At 41.7% G+C, this 18,425-nt stretch overlaps 1 pseudogene; it reads right to left on the reverse strand.

The window, feature by feature from the left end:
* Positions 1-17,114: 17,114 nt before the first annotated feature.
* Positions 17,115-17,787, reverse strand: LOC116554533 (annotated as a pseudogene).
* Between the last annotated feature and the right edge of the window lie 638 nt (positions 17,788-18,425).

Genomic DNA, 18,425 nt, shown 5'->3' on the forward strand with positions numbered 1-18,425 from the left:
AGCAACCTCAGATGCACATAGAAGTAAAGCAACCCAGGGGCCAGATACAGTAGCTCACACCTGTAATCCACACTTTGGGAGGCCGAGGTGGGAGGATCGCTTGAGGTGAGGAGTTCAAAACCAGCCTGGCCAGCCTGGGAAACGCTAAAAAATACAAAAACTAGCCAGGCATGGTGGCACGTGCCTGTAAAGAAGGAAGGGGGGAAGGGAGGAAGAGAGAGAGGGAGGGAGGGAGGAAGGAAGGAAGGAAGGTAGGTTACTCAGAAGCTGAAGCAGGAGGATCACTTGAGCCCAGGAGTTCCAGATCAGCCTGGGCAACATAAAATTGTCAATACTCATAGAAGTGGAGGGTAGAATGATGGTTACCAAAGGCTGGGGGCTGAGGGAGTAGGGGTGGAGGGGACAAGAAAGAATGTGAAAAAGAAGAAAGAATTTTGTTGATCGAAGGGTACAAATTTTCAGATAGATAAGAGGAATAAGATTTGATATCTATTGTACAGCAGGGTTACTACAATCAACAAAAATGTAGTGTCTATTTCAAAATAACTGAGAGTAAATTTCAAATGTTTCACTGTAATAAATGACAGTTAATTATGCAAGGTATTGGATAAGTTAATTAGCTGGATTTAATCATTACACATTGTATACATACATCAAGATATCACATTATATTCTATAAAAGTATACAATTATGATTTATTAGTCAAAAATAATAAAAATAAATAAGTAAAACTGTCATTATTTGTGGATGATTTGATTGTGTACATAAAATCTCAAGAAATCGATAAACTACTGTGAACTGAACAAGGTCTCTGGATACAAGACCAACATTCAAAGCCTAATTGAATTTCTATATTTTAGCAATAAACAACAAGAAACAGAAATCTTTGACCAATTTACAATTATATTAAAAACTTAAAATACCTAGAAATAAATCTAACAAAAGCTATTTAAGATCCCTAACACAAAACTGCAAAAGAAAAGACTCTATTACAAAGTCACATGCACATATATTTTTACTGCAGCACTGTTCACAATAGCAAAGACTTGGAACCAACCCAAATGCCCATCAATGATAGACTGGATAAAGAAAATGTGGCACGTTTACACCATGGAATAGTAAGCAGCCATAAAAAAGGATGAGTTAATGTCCTTTGCGGGGACATGGATGAAGCTGGAAACCACCATTCTCAGCAAACTGACACAAGAATAGAAAACCAAACACCACATGTTCTCACTCATAAGTAGGTGTTGAACAATGAGAACACATGGACACAGGGAGGGGAACATCGTATACCAGGGCCTGTCAGAGGGTGAAGGGGTAGGGGAGGGTTAGCAGGGGGTAGGGGCTAGGAGAGGGATAGCATTAGGAGAAAAACCTAATGTAGATGACGGGGTGATGGATGCAGCAAACCACCATGGCACATGTATACCTACGTAACAAACCTGCACATTCTGCACGTGAACCCCAGAACTTAAAGTATAATAATAATAAATTTTTTAAAAAATTTAAAAAGACTTCAATTAAAGAAAACAAGTAAAGTGATGAATACACTATGCTCATTTTTAATATATTCAATATTGTAAAGATATCAGTTTTCCCAAAGTTTATACATTAGTTTAATATAATTCTAATCAAAATCCCAGCAGAATTTTGCAGAAACAAACAAGCTGATTTTTAAATTTATATGAACTTCGTTAAAATAAAAAACACTGGCCGGGTGCGGTGGCTCACGCCTGTAATCCCGGCATTTTGGGAGGCCGAGGAAAGTGGATCACAAGGTCAGGAGTTCAAGACCAGACTGTCCAACATGGTGAAACCCCATCTCTATTAAAAAGTTTAAAAATTAGCTGGGCATGGTGGCTCGTGCCTGTAATCCCAGCTACTTGGGAGACTGAGGCAGGAGAATTGCTTGAACTGGGACCCGGGAGGTGGAGGTTGCAGTGCGCTGAGATTGCACCGCTGTGCAATAAAAAAATAAAAAACATCTATTCGTCAAAAGGCACCGCTGAGAGTGAAAAACCAAATCACTATGTAGAAGACATAATAATACATGCATCTGATAAGGAATGATAGCCAGCATTTATCAAGAATTTCTAATAAAGAAAAAAACGCACCTGACCCCTTCAAAAAAATAATGAATGTCCCAGTCACCCTTCGGGTGACCTAATCAATAATACATACTACTGCATCTTTTAATTCCCTCTTCCTTGTTCCTTTTATCAACCCCTTATCCTGAACTCTGGCTTTCTGGGATGGCGATGACCACATAAACTAACTCAATTCAAAATTTTATCGCAGGCTCTGCTCTCAAGGGAGCCCAGCTAAGAGACAGCATGCAAAAGTTGTTGAAGCTTGTAGACCTAATTATAGGATCGAGACTGAAAGTTTCTGATTTTCACTATGCCAGACAGGTCCCCAAGGAAACTGGGTCCTTTGACTGGCTGAAAGGGAAAAAACACTTCTGTATTAACCACTTCTTAGGGCTTTTGAGACATGCTGTTTTCTGCAGATGTTCCTAAGGTAGCCAGGAAGAGCTCCTTCAAGCTGCACCAAGTTCTATTTGCTTTCCACATCCAGTCCCTACAAAAGATGCCGCAAAGCCCTGAGCCAGCTCAACATGGGCACACCTGAAGTATAAGGCAATAAACAAATATTCCACAAGCAATTCTGGATCAGTGAGACAGCGGGAGCATACATCCTTCTTTCTTTCATCTAGATTGCATAGTATTGACCAGATCCATAACACACATTTTGATTGGTTTTCCATTCTTCTTGGTTTCACTTTGTCCAGTCCTTCCCTCCTGTTTCTTGGATTCCCTTTCCAAATAAATGACCCACATCAAAAAAGGCATAATAATAATATAATAATGAATAAACAATTGAAGAAAAACGTCACAAAAGAGGACACCCAAATAGTCAAGTAATATATGAAAGTGGTGTTCAAACATACTATTCAACTTAGCAACCCCATTACTGGGTATATACCCAGAGGAATATAAATCATTCTACCATAAAGACACATATACCTGAATGTTCATTGCAGCACTATTCACAGCTATAGCAAAAATGTGGAATCAACCTAAATGCCCATGAATGACAGAATGAATAAAGAAAATGTGGTACATATGCACCATGGAATACTATGCAGCCATAAACAAATGAGATCATGTCTTTTGCAGGAACATGAATGGAACTGGAGGCCATTATCCTTAGCAAGCTAATGCAGGAAGAGAAAAACAAATACTATGTGTTCTCATTTATAAATGAGAGCTAAATGATGAGAACTCATGAACATCAAGAAGGGAACAACAGACACTGGGGCCTCCTTGAGGGTGGGGGGTGGGTAGGGGAGAAGAGCAGAAAAAAATAACTCTTAGGTGTTAGACTTAATACCTGGGTGATGAAATAATCTGTACAACAAACCCCTGTTACACAACTTTACATGTATAACAAATTTGCACATGTATCCCCAAGCATACACTTTTTTTAAAAAAAAGAAAATGGTGTGCAACATCAGGTGTCATTAGAGAAATGCAAATTTAAACCACAATGAGATACCACTACACACATAGAATAGCTAAACAAAAGTTTATTTAAAAACTGACAATGCTAAGCGTTGGCAAGGATATGGAGCAACTGGATCACTCACATGCTGCAAATAGCTAAAACCGCCTGGCACAGTAGCTCATACCTGTAATCCCAGCACTTTGGGAGGCTGACACAGGTGGATCACTTGAAGCTAGGAGTTTGAGACCAGTCTGGCCAACATAGTAAAATCCCATCACTACTAAAAATTCAAAAATTAGCAGGGCGTGGTGGCTCACAGCTATAATCTCAGCTACTCAGGAGGCTGAGGCATGAGAATTGCTCGAACCTGAGAGGCAGAGGTTGCAGCTGAGATCATGCCACTGCATTCCAGCCTGGGGTGACAGAGTGAGACACTGTCTCAAATAAATAAATAGGCAAAATCATAACAAACCTGCACATGTACCCCCTGAATCTACAAAAATAAGATAATAAATAGATAAAACCACTTCTGAAAACAAGTGGTTAGCTTTAATATGTACTAAAATCAAATATGTGCATCACCTATGACCCAGAAGTTCCTTTCCTAGGTATACACCTAACAGAAGGGTGCATATGCCAAAGGAAACATGCAAGACTGCTCATAACAGCATCATGCATAATTAGTCCAAAACTGAAAAAAACACCAATGTCCACCTACAACATAATGGTTAAATTGTAGTATATTCATTCAGTGGAATGTTATACAGCAAATGAAAGAGAACAAATTACTGCTCTATGCAACTCTGTCAGAATAGGTCGAAGGCAGTCATTAGGAGAAAAACGAAGCCATTTCATGTTTGTCACACTGTTGGGTTATACAGTAAAACTTCAGAGAACTATTGCATGCTGGTGTGCAGTAGAATGTGACATGGTAAGTGGATGTTTGAGGAAGTGGAGGGTGATATCTGACGGTAAGATCCACGGAGCACAGCAAATTCCAGTCCTTCAGGGTGCACTTCTGGATGCTTCCAAGGTACATCCACTGCCTCCTCCAAGGTCTCTACAAATCTCACTAGAGTCAGAAGTCTAGAGACAGAGTTTTCTTCATACAAGATACCTGCCTAACAACCCTTTGTTTTCCATAAGAATTTCCCAGTGGAACAGGAGATTAATGATCCCCAACTGCATATTGGAGGGGCCAATCCCTTCCATCTTCACCTTGGAGAGGCATCCTCTGCAGTCCATTCTTGTTGGCTCCTCCAGTCCTCACACATTTCCTCAGAGAACCCAAATACAGAGAAAAAAGCAGGATTCTCAGATTCAGAGCAGAGAATTCAGTAGCGGATGAGAAGCTGAGATTCTGAGCACCAAACTAGAGGTAGGCAAAAGAATTCAAAGTAGATGAAACTATCACACAAATGAACTGATACAGAAAGCCCAATATTCGCTTCTGACCTCTCTTTCACCTCCCTGAGGTTTCCTTCATGTGGTTCGGGGGCCAAGCTACCTCATTTCTATCCTGCACATTAAATTAGTGCTGGGACAGAGCCTGCATGTGCTCAAAGGATGGAGTTGAAGTGGACTTGCCACTGAGAAATTACACCAGGGCAATGGTAGCCTCCTACTGCACCAGCAGGAAGGCTATTGAGCAGAAAGTCTTGTGGACCAATTTAAGATGCTCACGTCAAATGGTTTATTGACTCGATAACAAAAACCAGGGAGATGCAAAAGGAAAATGACAAATTTGAGAAATAGTGCAACAAGGTGGAAGAACCACCTACCTGAATTCTGTGTTACACAGCATGTGTGAGTGTGAGCCTCCATTTCTCATTCTCTAGCTCTTTCACTCTCTTGCTTTCCCATATCAGCTTTCCTCCTGACATATGGTCATGAGAACATCAAGTGAAGAATGAACAAAGGACATGAGCAGAAAGAAGGTACCTGGGGCCAGTGGGTGCTCCATCAGAGAGACACAGAAACAAGTATGTCTAGCCAATAGCTGTTGCTCACCAGTGGCTTGCTAAGCAACCATGCCTTATCTGCATGCCTTGGGAAGAAAACAAATGGAACCAAAAATGGGGACCACCCAAGGGTGTCCATCTAAGATCTCATAAATACTGAGTGCTTCATGAAGATATAGTGACTCACATGCCTCATAAATATGAGATGCTTTTTGGTCTTTTCATATCTTTCTATGAATATTCATCATATACAGTCTCTACTGCCTTTCTCACAAGCTTTTTGGCTCTATATTTCTTCCTCTTATTTTCTATAAAGAGAGTTCTTAAATAATACAAACACTTATTACAAGTCTCTCTGTAAGGATTTTGAATCTGATCGACAAGACAGAGAAAGTAAAGTGACAGGAACCGAAGCCACAGCAATTCACAGGAAGAAAAAGAGAGGACACCTCAGATGGCAGGAGACAGATTCAGGAGCAGCAACTGAGAGAGAAAACATCCAACGCCTGCAATAATGACAGGTCCAATTTGCGACAAGCAGTCATATCATTGGTGTGCTCCAGGAGATGACATCCACAAAGCTGCAGCATGAATGAGGTGCCCTGAAATTGCAAAATGCAGTATCCAGCCAGAGGAGGATGGAAAAAAAATGAAGAGGAATGAATGCAAGCAGAGATCACTTACGGAAAAAGGTGACATTTGAGAGCCAGGTTTCAGCCACCCTTTGGGGATTCAGCAACAGACTCCAGTTCCTATGACAAACAGAACCCCAGTCCTGCAGGTGATACAAATCTAGAGAGAAAATAGTAGGCATCCTGTTATCAAAATCTGCTGCTAAAGTGCAGAGCAAGAATCTCTTCAAGGATGGGAATGCTACAGCCTAGAGTGTGGTGTTGAATCTGCCTATGCCTCACCTGAAAATAATTTTTAATTATTTCTCTAGACTAGACCAGTAATATCAAGTAATTTCAAGATAACTAAACTCGCAGAGGCTGGGACCTCTGGGAAGAAGTAAAGATCAAAAGTGAGAAGAATCTGGCATTGGTCCTGACTCTGCCACTTACCAGATATGACCTTGGACTAGTCACATCACTTCCCTGAGCCTCCATTCCACCCACACACACACACACACCTGCCACGTAGTATGGAGACAATTATGTTTGTTCAGTAGACCTTAGAGGATTTGTATGAAGATAAAATAAGGTAAAACATGCAAGCTATTACCAAATATACAAGTTGCTTTTATTATTATTATTACCAGTGATTTTCTGTGTAATCAGAAGAAAATTGGTGAAGTTTATGAGATCTCAGATTTCTCTTATGAGAAAAACTCTCATAAGAGAACTAATAACCTCTCTGCTGTTAATAAGAGAAAAGAAATGAATCGTCTTAAGCCCCCAGGAAGATGACATTGTGTGTTTGCTCGATGATGGTTTTCTGTACAATTCTCCCTCTCTGGAGTCTCACATTCATTAAACTCTAGAGGCCTCCAGGGATGGGACTTGGTAAATGAAAAAAGTCAGTCCTAAACCAGGAGCCGTAGAGGGTCCCAGGCCCACAGGATCTCTATCTTCAGGCATCGCTCCCCATATAGCCTCCGCCAACCACTGGCTTCCTACTCAGCCCTGAATCAATCCAAAATAAGCCAGTTCTCACAGAGGCAGATGGAAAGGTCAGAGAAGAGCTCAGCCAGAAGCCTTCCCAGAGAGGAGAGATCCAAGGGTGTTCCAGGACTGTCTCAGACCACGCACCCCTAGAGCTGATCCAAAGCTCAGCCCAGAGAGGAGAGATCCAAGGGTGTTCCAGGACTGTCTGAGACCACCCACCCCTAGAGCTGATCCAAAGCACCCAAAACCACAGCAAGAAAAAGTCACTCCCAGGGGTCTCCAAGAGCTGGACTCCAAGGGTCAGTGCACTCACAGATGATCCTCACCTGAAGAAAGTCTTTTCTCCTTTGCTTTACTTCTTACCCAGTGCCATCAAGCCCCTGCTTAGAAATAATAACAAGCATTGAATACTCCTTCTCTGCCAAACACAAGGACAAATGCTTCAAATGTGCTGTTTCATTTAATCCTTACAGCAACCCTAAGAGTAGAGACTATTATTCCCACTTTGCAGGAGACAAAACCGAGCGAGGTTAAATAACTTGCTCAGGGTCAGGAAACTAGTAAGAGCTAGTGCTGAGATTCAAATCCACACCTGCCTAATGCCAAGGCCCGTGCTCTTAACTGGGAGAGGATAATGTTTCCCAGAAAAGCCACCAGAGCTACAATAGACGGAAGAAACTCTTCTAAAAATTCAATGAAATGTTCAACTATTTGGCAATACATTTGCAGTGGTTGGGGGAGGTGCAGGAAATGAGGTGCACAGTCCCTCTCTTCCCCCCAGCTGCTCTAGGTCATTTCCGTGTTATTCATTATTCCTTGTAGCTGGGTTTTAAGGGCCAGACACTCAGAGTCTACAGGTCCTCCCAGGCTCTGGGCCTCTGGACAAATAAGTTTTCTCCAGACATTCCATCACGTAGGCTGCCTCCATACTTCATTATGAAGTTTAATATTTCTCTTCTATTCACTTATATGAAAACGTCTTTTAAAAAAAAAATAGATCAGGTGAGGTGGCTCATGCCTGTAATCCCAGCACTTTGGGAGGCTCAGCTAATTTTTGTATCTCACAGGGTGAGACTAAACCCCTTCTCACCATGTGAGGTACAAAACTTAGCCAGGTGTGGTGACACCCACCTGTAGTCCCAGCTACTCCAGGGGGCTGAGGCAGGAGAATCACTTGAACCCAGGAGGCGGAGGTCGCAGTGAGCTGAGATCATGCCACTGCACTCCTGCCTGGCAGCAGAGCGAGACTCCATCTCAAAAAAAAAAAAAAAAAAAATAGCTAGTTAGACCAACTGATCGCTTATTACCAATGATTTGCTGTGTGATCAGAAGAAAACTGGTGAAGTTTATTAGATCTCAGATTTCTCTTACAAGAAAAACCCCTCATAAGAGAACTTAATAACCTCAAAAATGTAACATATTCTTCAAACACACATATAAACTAGAAAAAAAAATTTTTTTTGAGACAGAGTCTTGTTCTGTCATCCAGGCTGGAATGCAGTAGTGCGATCTCGGCTTATTGCAACTTCCACCTCCCAGGTCCAAGCGATTCTCCTGCCTCAGCCTCCCAAGTAGCTGGGATTACAAGCACGCACCACCATGCCCAGCTAATTTTTGTATTTTTAGTAGAGACGGTGTTTCACCCATGTTGGCGAGGATGGCCTTGATCTCTTGACCTCATGATCCACCCACCACGGCTTCCCAAAGTTCTGGGATTATAGGCATGAGCCACCATACCTGGCCGAAAATTCTATTAGTATGAAGAAGACATGCCTTTCATCCTATGTAAGGGAGGAGGTCCTCCCATGGCCAGGAATCTGACAGTCTTGTGTCCAAGCTAGAAGGAAAATGTCTAGTTCTCTGAGGCTTCCCCCTTCAGCAACTCTACTGCCTTCGTGACACTCCCCTCATCAGCTCAAGTCACTTCCAGATATTCAGACCAAATATGAGGTCGCTTTCATGACCAGCCCTAACACAGAGGCACTTCATTCTTTTCAAAGCACCTCTGTCCATCTTCTCAGTCTCCTGAATCCCAAAAGTCCAGCCAGGAATTGCTATCTTCACTTTGCAGCAAGTCTCAACTCTAACAAAGGTAGAAATCAGCTGCAGATCTTGTTAAAACACAGATCTGATTCAGTATGTCTGCAGTTAAACCAGATTTGCATTTCTAAGAAGCACCCACTAATGTCAATGTTGCTGATATACATGGAAAGATCTCCAAGACATGTTAAATTTTTTTAAAAAAAAGCAAGGTGCAGAACAACATATATAGTTTGTTACCATTTCTATCTCAATGCCATTGAATCTTTTAAAAGAGAGAGAATAATATGTACATATATATATTGCTTGTATCAGCAATGACTAACAATGGAAAGATACATAAGAAACTGGTAGCTTCCAGGAAATGAGCTGGGTGGCTGAGGAATCAAAGGGAGGTGAGAGAAGGACTTATTTTTACTCTTGGTCTCTTCTCAATTTTATGCCATAGAGACATATTTCCCACTCAAAAAAGCAAAAGCTAAAATTGAGACATAATTCTTTTGTTCATCCTGTGCTTTCAAACACTCAAAATACCAACGAAATAGATTCTTTCAACACACATTTTTGAGTACCTTCTTGGTGAGACCCTGGGAGAGTTACTTCTTCAAACAGGGATTAGAATAGCACTGACCAAAGAGCATATGCTCAGAAGCTGGAGTCTCTGAGGGTTCCTGATTTCTCTCAAGGGATCCAAGACACCTGCCACTGAAGAAAAAAACTCCCAGCCTGAGTTCTCTGCAGCTGGAAGAAATTCTGCACATATAGGTCGGGTGGCCTCATAAAGGAGGGGGTCAGTGGTAAGAGCCTAGGAGACTTCCACACATGAATGCTGAGCTGGAGTCTATGACTAGGAACTTAAAATGGAAGAACAATTACTTCCCCTACAAAATCTTCCTGTAAGAATTCATATTTCACTTAGGACATGTTCCCTTCTGCTGAGTTATTTCTGGTTTAAACACCTGACTTTGGCTGGCTGAATTACAGTAGTTCACCCCATCCACAGTTTCAGTTACCCGTGGTCAATCATGATCTGAAAATATTAAATAGAAATTTCCAGAAATAAACAATTCATAAGTTTTAAATTGCACATGATCCTAAATAGTGTGATAGAATCTCGACCATCCCACTCCATCCTGTCCAGGATATGAATCATTCCTTCATACACCATATCCACACTGTATATGCCACCTGCTCATTGGTCAATTAGTAGCTGTCTTGGTTATTAAATCGACTATCACAGTATCCCAGTGCTTGAGTTAAAATAACCCTTCTTTTGCTTAGTTATTAATGGCCCCAAAGCACAAGAGTAGTCATGTTGGCATATTATTATAATTGTTCAACTTTATTAGTATTGTTGTTCATCTCATCCTGTGCCTCACTTATAAATGAAAGTTTATTATAAGTATGTATTCATAGGAAAAACGTATAGCATATGTAGGGTTCGGTACCAACTCCAGTTTCAGTCATCCACTGGGGGTCTTGGAATATATCCACCTCCGGTAAGGAGGGCTAGGGTATTGGGTTTTATTGTACTTCCCTGGTTACTGTGAGTCTTAATTAGTTTTCTGTTGCTTATAATGAAACACCTAAAACTGAGTACTTACAAAGAAAAAAATACTTCTATGTCATCAAGGCTGAGAAGTCCAAGGTCAAGGGGCTGAATCTGGTGAGGGCATTCTTGCTGGTGAAGACATGCTGCAGAGTCCCTAGGTGGTACAGGACATCACATGGTTTATGATCATCCTAGCTCAGGTCTTTCTTCCTCATCTTATAAAGCTACAAGTTCTACTCTCAAGATAACCCTTTAATCCATTAACAACCCATATATCTACGAATGGATTAATCCACTCATGATCACGGTCCACTCACTTCTTAAAGGTCCCACCTCTCAATACTACTACATTGGGGATTAAATCTCAACATGAGTTCTGAAGGGAAGAAACATTCAAACTGCAGCACCATATTATACTTCTTGCTTTTCCTTAAGTACATTCCTTAGCTTGCATCATTTATTTTCTTTCCTGAGCTATATTATCCCTACCCAGTGAAGAAGGGACAAAGCCAACAGCTCTCCATATGTTCATCCAAGTTCAAATCTCAGCTCCTCCATTTGTGACCTTACACAGTTGACTCGCTTCTCCACTGAGGTCAGGATGGGGGAAGTGTCTGGCGTAGAGGATAACACAGAGCAGGGGCTCAACAAATATCTGTTTCCTCCATCACGATATTTCTTCCTCAGTCCACACCACCTGGGATCGTCATAAGTGCTTCATTCTTTTCAAAGCACCTCTGTCCATCTTCTCAGTCTCCTGAATCCCAAAAGTCCAGCCAGGAATTGTCCTCTTCACTTCACAGACTCATATTTCTCTGATGAGTTGCCCAGTGTCATTTTGCAAAGCATAGAAGAACTGGACTGTACCCCAACCCCACTCCTATGGCTCCTTCATGCTTCTCCCCTCAATCAATTGAAATCCACAAGTGTTTGGGCTCCCACAGTGTGCCATGTTGCAAGGGATTCTGTTTAATATCCAAATCTTTCTGTAAGGAAAGAAATATCTAAAGCTGTTTGATAATGGGTTATAATATTTTAAGGTGTCAACTTAGAGCTTTTTTAGACCATTAAATGCAATTACCAAATACCATTTTTAATTATCTATCCACAAATGTTTGTTTTAAATTTTAAAACAATCACAACTTATCTTTAATTAATATTCCCTTAGCCCAAAAACTTTAACAGATTAAATTCCCCCAAATAACTTAAGCACTGTTTCCAATCAAGTTCTCTTAATTCAAAGTAAAGTCATGCCAAAAAAATCAGATTTAAATCTAACATTTAAACTCTGTTTACAGACTTAACTAATTATATTATCTTAAACTTTTTAAACTATAATCATGAATTTAATGCACCTGATTTCACAAGCCCTTCAAATGTCTTCATGAGCACTTAAGCAACTCTTGAAAATTTACTAAAATTAAAATATACAGCTGGGCGTGGTTGTTCATGCCTATAATCCCAACACTTTGGGAGGCTGAAGCAGGTGCAGTGCTTGACGATCCCAGGAGTTTGAGACCAGCCTGGGTAACACAGCAAAACCCCATTTCTATGTTTTAAAAAAGAAAAAAAATGTACACATTTAGTAAATCAAAAGATCTTCTGCATTTTAGCAGAGTCAAATCAAACATAAATTTAGTTAATTCAGTGTAATCATCCTCAATATTTCAAGTCAAATTAAGCAGATCCTCTTAAATGTTTCAAACACCTTAAGTAGTATGCATATGAAATATGTATGTATTCGAATATGTATTCGGTAACAAAGGAACATGGTACTGGTACCAAAACAGAGATATAGACCAATGAAACAGAACAGAGGCCTCAGAAATACCACACTTCTACAACCATCTGATCTTTGACAAACCTAACAAAAACAATCAATGGGGAAAGATTCCCTATTTAATAAATGGTGTTGGGAAAACTGGCTAGCCGTATGCAGAAAACTGAAACTGGACCCCTTCCTTACACCTTATACAAAAATTAACTCAAGATGAATTAAAGACTTAAACATAAGACCTAAAATCATAAAAACCTTAGAAGAGAAAATCAAACACCGTATGTTCTCACTCACAGGTGGGTGTTGAACAGTGAGAATACCTGGACACAGGGAGGGAAGTATCACACACTGGGGTCTGTGGGCAGAACTAAGGGAGGGACAGTGGGGGGTGGGGAGTTGGGGATGGATAACATGAGGAGAAATGCCAGATATAGGTGATGGGGAGGAAGGCAGCAAACTACATTGCCATGTATGTACCTATGCAACAATCTTGCATGTTCTTCACATGTACCCCAAAACCTAAAACACAATAAAATATTTATTAAAAAAAATAATAATAACCTTAGAAGAAAACCTAGGCAATACTGTTCAGGACACAGGCATGGGCAAAGACATCATAGCTAAAAACATCAAAAGCAATGGCAACAAAAGCCAAAATTGACAAATGGGATCTAATAAGAGCTTCTGCACAGCAAAAAAAAAAAAAAAAAAAAAACTATCAGAGTGAACAGGCAACCTACAGAATGGGAAAAAATTTTGCAATCTATCCATCTGACAAAGGGCTAATATCCAAAATCTGCAAAGAATTTAAAGTGAGGCAGGCGGATCACCTGAGGTCAGGAGTTCAAGATCAGCCTGGCCAACATGGTGAAATCCTGTCTTTTAAAAAAAAAAAAAAGAATTTAAACAAATTTACAAGAAAAAGACAAACAACCCCATCAAAAAGTTGACAAAGAATATGAACAGCCAATTCTCAAAAGAAGACATTTATGTAGTCAACGAACATGAAAAAAAGCTCATCATCACTGGTCATTAGAGAAATGCAAATCAAAATCACTATGAGATTCCATCTCATGCTAGTTAGAATGGTGATCATTAAAAAGTCAGGAAACAACAGATGCTGGAGAGGATATGGAGAAATGGGAACACTTTTACACTGTTGGTAAGAATGTAAATTAGTTCTACCATTGTGGAAGACAGTGTGGCAATTCTTCAGGGATCTAGCACCAGAAAATCCATTTGACCCAGCAATCCCATTCCTGGGTATATACCCAAAGGATTATAAGTCATTCTACTACAAAGACACATGCACATGTATGTTTATTGCAGCACTGTTTACAATAGCAAAGACTTGGAATCAACCCAAATACCCATTGATGATAGGCTGGATAAAGAAAATGTGGCACATATACACCATGGAATACTTTGCAGCCATAAAAAACGATGAGTTTACATCCTTTGCAGGAACATGGATGAAGCTGGAAACCATCATTCTCAGCAAACTAACACAAGAACAGAAAACCAAACACCACATATTCTCACTCATAAGTGAGTGTTGAACAGTGAGAACACATGAACATAGGGAGGGAAACATCACACACCATGGCCTGTTGGGGGATGGGGGCTAGGGGAGGGATAGCATTGGGAGAAATACTTAATGTAGATGACGGGTTGATGAGTGCAGCAAACCACCATGGCACATGTATACCTAGGTAATAAACCTGCATGTTCTGCACATGTATCTCAGAACTTAAAGTATAATAACAATAATAAAATAATAATAAAAGGATAAATTTTTTTAAAAAAAACATTCTCAGCTGGGCACAGTGGCTCACACACCTGTAATCCTAGCACTTGGGGAGGCCAAGGCGGGTAGATAATTTGAGGTCAGGAGTTCAAGACCAGCCTGGCTAAAGTGGCAAAAACTTGTCTCTACTAAAAAAATACAAAAATTAGCCTGCTGACATAGTGGTGTGCCTGTAATCCCAGCTACTGGGGAGGCTAAGGCAGGAAGATTGCTTGAGCCTGGTAGGCAGAAGTTGTAGTGAAGTGAGAGCATGTCACTGAACACCAGCCTGGGCGATGAGAGAGAAACCTTGTCCAAAAAAAAAAACCACTCCAGCTCTGCCCTCCACACCCCCATGTGCTTCCTCCTGAGTGTGTTCTCCTTCCTGGACATCTGCAGTTCCTCCATGTGCTGCTGATCCACTTTCTCACCACTAACTATCCATCTCCTTTGCAGGTGGTGTAATCCAGGTGGCCCTTATGACTTTCCATGGCACAGGGGAATGTCTGCTGCTGGCCATCATGGTCTATGACTGAATTGCAGCCATTTGCCACCCTTTCCTCTAGCACATCGTCATGTCCAAGGGCCTATGTGTCCAGCTGGTGGTGGTCACCTCTGCTGTGGAGATGCTCATTTCAGCTATAGATGGGATGTATTCATCTCACCCTACTGTGGCCTAACATCACTGATTATTACTGTGTTCTGACATTCCCCACCCCCATACTCCAACTGGCCTGCTCAGATACCACCATGGCTGACATGATCCTGTTTGTCTCTTCTGCCTTGATCACTGTCCCTACCATCTCAGTCATCTTGGTCTCTTACACTTACATCCTGGTTAATCTGAGGGATGAGGTCCCCAGATGGCCAGTGCAAAGCTTTCTCCACCCGTGCCTCCCACCTCACTGCTCTCTGCCTGTTCTATGGGTTTGTGTTCCTTGTATACATTCTGCCCAACCCTGAAAGTGCCTCAGCCTATAACAAAATCCTCTTCACCACTGTGATCCCCATGCTGAACCTCGTGGTCTACAGCCTGAGAAATAGAGATGTCAAGGTCAGCTGGGTGCTGTGGCTCTTGCCTGTAATACAAGCACTTTGGGAGGGTGAGGTAGAAAGACCATTTGAGACCAGCCTGGGCAACACAGTGAGACCCCATCTCAATTTAAAAAAAAAAAAAAAAAAAAAAGATGCCAAGGATACTATATAAGTTAGGGTTCTTAACCTAAGAAGAAAAAGAATGTGTTAGAAAGGTATCATCTGGTAGCTTATAAAATAGAATAGACGCCTAGAGGACCTAGACGGGACAGGAACCCTGAAAGGCAAGGCACAGCTGAGAGCCTACCACAAGAGTGGTCTGTGTAGGCTGCCACCACTGAGAACATCACCTTCGGACCTTCTCCACTGCAACAGCTCACACTGCTACCTCTGAACATTCATCACTGGACAAAGCAACCTCCCCTAACCTCTACCGCACCCTGTCTGGCATCCAACCACACATTACCTCTAACTGATCTGACCGTTTTCGTCATTCCCTCAAGTTCAAGTCCTAGTCAGGAGCACCTACCCATCTTCCAGCACAGTTAGTCTACATCCACTGATATTCTACATCCATACCTCCAGTTTACAGAGCCCTGCAAGGTGGAAATCAGACCTCCTCCTACTCAGAAGAGCAAGCTAGATTCTATCTTCCTCCTGTCTTGAGACCTCCAAATACCAAAATAATCACTGAATGTCAAACAGTGAAAATGACAGATTTCAACCACAGTATCCTCCCCCACAAGATTCTATAGGGAATATTGCCCTTCTGAACACAGGACATTGGAGAAACAGTCCATGTGATGTGGTGTTTGAGCATAGGAAGGAGACTGTAATCATCTGATGTGAGAAAGAATGAAGCCCCCAGACCCTACCCCAGGGAGCAGCTTTTCATCAGTATTATCTATAACAATAATGAGCTATCATTTTTACATAAATGGCCAATTTATACAAAATAAAAAGTTGAAAGGCTGCAAACCTCTGTTTTGTTTTGTTTTCTGTGAGAAAATATACTTATTAATGATAGTGAGTGAAGTAAAGATGTCAGTATTCACTATAGAGGTTATATTAGCCAAAGTTGCCTTCACATTGATAAAAATACCTTATCTCACTTGTAATCATAAACATTATTCCAGTAAAAGAGGTACATTTTCTCTCCTTTTTGCTTCTTGCCTGTATGATCACCATAATAAGTTAAAATGAAATTGCTCTTATATAATCAAAGGAGAAAAGAGAAAGTGAGAAAACGAACATCCCGCAACCTAGACAATTCCACCCCGCACTGCTGCCCTGAGACCTATGTTTTCTGGCTCTCACTTCACCCCATTCCAATTCATTGGAAGCCCCCTCCCCCCATCCACTTTGTTAGGGTGCAGCTACACCAAATGTTGGGGCTTGCTCAGAAGAGAAACATTTTATGGTCAGTGGAAGTTGAACAGAAAGTACCAAAAGATGGAGAGGGCTGCCCTTCTCTTTCAAAGATCGTAAGAGGGTTTACTTATACTGAAGGGTGCCCTTTAATGACTAATCCCTGGTCAAGGCTTTGGCCCTTCAAAGTGCTGCTGTTCAAAATGCGGTATGATTCTGTTGAATCCATTCTCTGGTGTCTCTCTTTAGTGGTCTTCTCATTAGTGGTCTTCTCTTCAAATGGGTTGTTTTCTTACTAGGAAAAAAAAAGTTACATCTCTGGAATTAATGTTGACAGTGTTTTGCTTGTTCCAAGTTTTTATCCTTCCTTCTCAAGCATGCTCACCTGGCATGACTGACACAGTGCTGGCTGGGCACGGCGGCTCACGCCTGTAATCCCAGCACTTCGGGAGGCCGAGGCAGGCAGATCACCTGAGGTCAGAAGTTCGGGACACAGTGCATATACCAGCTGGCCAGAGCGGAGCATTTGGGGGTCTGGTGGGTGTTCTCACAGTAACACTGAAGAATTTTGGCCTGCAGATCAGCACAGACTGGATGAGACTCATATCGCTTGAACTTTGCTTCCACCTCTTCAGCAGCTTTCTGATACCATTCAGTGGTGACTTTGTAGAACTCTGAGCTCCTCTCCTTCCGTCTAGCCAGCTGCTCTTTGTAGAATGCATCCTGCATCTTAAGCACTCGGTCTTTCTCTTCCAGCTGCCTAGCCAGGTGCTTTGTCTTAGCGCGTTCCTCCTCACTTGATACCCTCTCCCGAAGGATGGCTCTGGTTAACTGCTGATTGGCAGCAGCCCTCTCTCAGTCCAGCTCTTTGGCTTGCTTCAGTCGTTTCTGATCTTCAGATTCTTTTCTTGGCGTGCTCCAATGCCAGCTCCTCAGCTGCTCTTCTTTTCAATTCTTCATCAGAAACTGAGGCACCATAAGCACCAGAATACCGCTGAGACTTCGAGCCAGATGGAGAGGATTTCTTCATTCCATCAATCACATTTTCCAAAACTCGGATGCCCTTCACCACGGTGATGTTCTCATTCTCATCTGCCTCGAAGGTGATCCCTCGGGTGCTGGCAGTCCTACCCATGGCTCCGGTTCATGCCCCCTCCCGGAGACCTAGCGGGGAACCACAAGAACTTTGGGGCCCCCGCAAGTGCCTGGAAGGGCCTAGATTCTTTTCCTGCACAGCAGGAGCAAGGCCACGACCCCAGAAGCAAGGAGAATGCCACAAACCTCTGTTTAATCAAAATCAAATTACCTTTATGGTTTTAAACAAACCCTCTTCTATTATAACAGAAATCAGTCTTACTAATTTTAAGGGAAGGATGTGGGATTTATTATGAAACTAAAATGTTAACTGAGGTTAAATATCTTTTTGAGGCTCAAATAAAATGGGCTTGAATTCCATTCTGTGTGTGTAGCAGAATCCCCGCATCCCTGACAACCTGCCTGGAGTCTGAAGTAGCAGCAGGTAGGATGTAGATGGCTTGTGTTTTACCTGGTTCCCTCTAACTCCGAGTTCCTAAATTCACTTAATTACTTTAACTTATGAACCACCTGGTGAGAAGAGAAAGCAAGGGGCTAGGAATGTGGTTGGTATAAAGGGGAAGTGGGAAATAATAAAAACTTTTACTGTCAAGGGTCCAGAGGGGAGGAAAAAAGGAAGGTTTCGGCAGGTTGGGTGAACCAGCACAGCTGGGCTTGAGCCCCGTGAAGAAGACAAAGACGTAATTGCATCTT

Source organism: Sapajus apella, unplaced genomic scaffold (assembly GCF_009761245.1).
Source record: "Sapajus apella isolate SASKATOON/1434 unplaced genomic scaffold, GSC_monkey_1.0 scaffold14, whole genome shotgun sequence".
NCBI lineage: Eukaryota > Metazoa > Chordata > Mammalia > Primates > Cebidae > Sapajus > Sapajus apella.